The sequence below is a fragment of the Gracilinanus agilis genome, chromosome 1, assembly GCF_016433145.1.
Source record: "Gracilinanus agilis isolate LMUSP501 chromosome 1, AgileGrace, whole genome shotgun sequence".
NCBI lineage: Eukaryota > Metazoa > Chordata > Mammalia > Didelphimorphia > Didelphidae > Gracilinanus > Gracilinanus agilis.
In genome coordinates this window covers 72,439,821-72,443,477 of record NC_058130.1, presented here as the reverse complement: position 1 = coordinate 72,443,477, position 3,657 = coordinate 72,439,821, and positions in this window count along the sequence as shown.

Here is a 3,657-nt window from a genome sequence, read left to right as displayed (position 1 = left end):
TAAAGATCCAGTCCAAAGAGGACTTCCTGAAGACTATCTCCAGAAGACTGCTTGCAGAAGACTCTCCCAAGCCCAAGAAGTTCAGGGCTTTTATAATGACTTTTTGTCCTTTCCCCTCTTCACAGAGGTCAATCACATCTTCCAAATTGCCTATCACTGCCCGGGGGGAAGTGTCTGTGGGATTCAGACCTCTCAATCTCTGAAGGTATAAACTCTTATCAAAAGGATTCACAAGTTCCTGACTGATTGAGTTTCTGAGGGTATGAACTCTTTAAGTAAGTGATTTGTGAATTCTCTTACTTGATGGCTAACAGTGTTAAGTAGGGGTATTTTCAGTTTTTGGTTGATTAAATTAAAAGTTGATGATTGATAGACAAAGAAAGTTTGATTAATACTTCTCAGAAGCATGGAGAGACAATTATTTGGGATGGAGGAGAAGACAGGTAATATAAATCACTTACTTTTTCAAATTTCAAAAGAAAGACCACTTGCTGGTATTCCTTTCCATACCTTTATTCAATTATATATTGAGAATTTACAAAATAGTGTTTGGTTACCTGGTGATGCAAAAATGCAATGAATAGCTGATAGCCTCAAATTCATTTTATCTATAATATCATGGTGATTTCAATTTGAAAATATCCTATTTCTTTTCTACAACTTTTGAGTTTTTCTGAGGTTAAGAAATATAGCTCCTGTAGTCTAGTGTATTTCACTGATAAATCTCAAAATGTTTTATTTGTACAGGTTTTTACCTGACTTTTTGCATCTCAGTCACCTTATGCTAGTATGATCTTACCTCTGTATTTCTAAGTCGTTTTTTCTATTTTTCTGTCTTCTGAGTGTCATTTTCTTCTTTCTTTAATTCTTTTTTCTGGACTAGAGGGACTTGAGAGTGTGGATATAGAGAAAAGGAAAGTGGGAGCAGCTGGGTGACTCTGTGAATTGAGAGCCAGACCCAGAGATGGGAGGTCCTGGGTCAAATCTGGCCTCAGACACTTCCTAGCTGTGTGTCCCTGGGCAAGTGACTTAACCCCTATTGCCTAGCCCTGACAACTCTTCTGCCTTAGAACCAATATCCAGTATTGATTCTAAGACAGAAGGTAAGGGTTTAAAAAATAAAATAAAAAGGAAGGTATTTGAGGTATATAGTTAGAAATTAAGGTCTCTGAATTCTGAATTTCATAAAAATAAGTGCATAGCTACTATGACTATCATTAAATCTGTCTATGTGAGACAGTAGATACAAAATAAGAAGCTCTCAGGTTCCCTTCAGGTCTTGAAAATCTTCATAGATTTCATGCTTAAGCAATGTCTATTCAGTTTTGTTGCCAATTAATAATAATAATAATAATAACCAGAACACTAGGTTTCAGCTATTAATTTATATCACATATTAATATATTTGCATTCAGAATTTGTATGATTTTAACTAAAAAGATGAAAAAGATAATATGAATTAGTCTACATCTCTCAAAATGTATTCAAAGCCAATATTCAAGACAGAATCTACACAAAGTTCAAATTAGATTTTTATACCTATAATTTAGTCACAGCTGCTGATTAGGGGAGCAATTGGTAAATGATTCTGTTTATTCTGTTTTATACTGAGGCAGAGAGCACCTGTGCTGGAAGAAATATAACAGAGATCCAGGAAGTAGGAGTGAGTGTGGTGCATTAAAGGGTACATTAGAAACAGAAAGTTAATTAGATTTTGATGGTGGATCTGGATTCAAATCCTGTAGGTTCTAGCTTTTGCTTACATGTATCCTGGGCAAATTATTTCAAATGTTTATGTATTAGTTTCCTCATCTGTGAAAAGATAAGTTTCAAATATGTCTATCTCATTCGTATTCTAAATTTGACAATCATCTCAACTCTTAAGATCCTCCATAATTATTACAATTATCATGCATTCTTTCAAATAAATGAAATGCTTTCTTAAGTGTCAAAAAGCCAGGGATTATAGCCCCACATCGAATTTAAACATTGTTTTATCACTTGGAAAGATTTTCAGATGCTAAATTATCTCAATTGCTCCTCCTTACAGTCCCGAGAGTTTCACACGGTGATGTTTATCAACCACAATTTAGACTCATTTGAGGTCATAGACAAGTGGAAATGGTAAAATACTAAACAAAATATATGTGAACTTATATGTTTTTTTCAGCTATTCATTTATAATAATAGAACTATTTTTATACCTGTATAAAAGGAAAGACCTTATTTCTATGAGATTCACATGAAGAATTAACATTAATTATATGTCTAATTTGCATCATAGTTTTCAGTACAAAATAGGGTTAGCCACAAGTTTGTTGAAATTCTAAATTACTTCCTGAAAGAGTCTCATCATTTTAAAGTTGTTTCTAATCTTAAATAAATAACTTCTTACCAAGCACTATTCATCATATATTTAACCTTTCTCAGAGAAGTTAAAGAGAGGCATTGACACGAATACATGAAAGGTACATAAAATATTTTCTTTTAAATACTCTCTAAGGGCTTCAATATGCATAAATTGTTTATATTCCTTTATGGAAAGATGATATCTGTAATACTTAAAATTGTTATCATTATCATAGTTGTTAGAACAGAGGGTATAGTATTAAGCGGTTTAGGATGATCTGTTAAAAACAAGTGAAAAAAGAGAATTGTACTAAGGAAAATAGGAAGAAAGAAGTAAAATGGCTAAATGATGTCACATAATGAGGCACTGGAGCAGGGGGATAATACTATTACAAACAAGGGAGGATTAGGATGGTGATGAGTAATACTTGAACCTTACTGTCACTGAAATTGGTTCAGAGAGGGAAGAACAGCCACATTCATTGGGTTATAGAATCCTATCTTACCCTATAGAGAAGTAGAAGAGGAATAAGAAAGGAGGTGTGTAGGGAGGGGAGTAATATAAGGGAGGGGGCAAGGGGAGTAATCAAAAGCAAAACACTGGTATGGAGGGAAAGAAGGAAAGGATAAAAGGTAGGATGAAAAGAGGAAATGAAGATAGAGGGGAATACACATATAGAAATCATAACTGTGGATGTGAATGGGATGAATTCACCCATAAAATGGAAGTGGATAACAGAGTGGATTAAAAACCAAAATCCTACCATATGTTGTCTACAAGAAACACATCTGAGGCAGATTCTGCTCCAACCTGTTATCTTTATTCTGTATGTGTAAAGGTAACAGGTTGGAGCAGAATCGATTGGACTTCAAATAAGAAAAAGAAGGCAAGAGTAGCAATTGTGATTTCAGGCAAAAGAAAAGCAAAAATATATTTGATTAAAACAGTTAAGGAGAAGGGGAGAGTAATGAATGCTGGAGGGGATGTGGCAAAATTGGGACATTAATGCATTGCTGGTGGAGCTGTGAACTGATCCAGCCATTCTGGCTGGCAATTTGGAATCATGCTCAAAGGGCTATAAAAGAATGCCTGCCCTTTGACCCAGCCATACCATTACTGGGTTTGTACCCCAAAGAGATCATAGATAAACAGACTTGTACGAAAATATTCATAGCTGCGCTTTTTGTGGTGGCAACAAATTGGAAAAGGAGGGTATGTCCTTCAATTGGGGAATGGCTGAACAAACTGTGGTATGTGCGGGTGATGGAATACTATTGTGCTAAAAGGAATAATAAACTGGAGAAGTT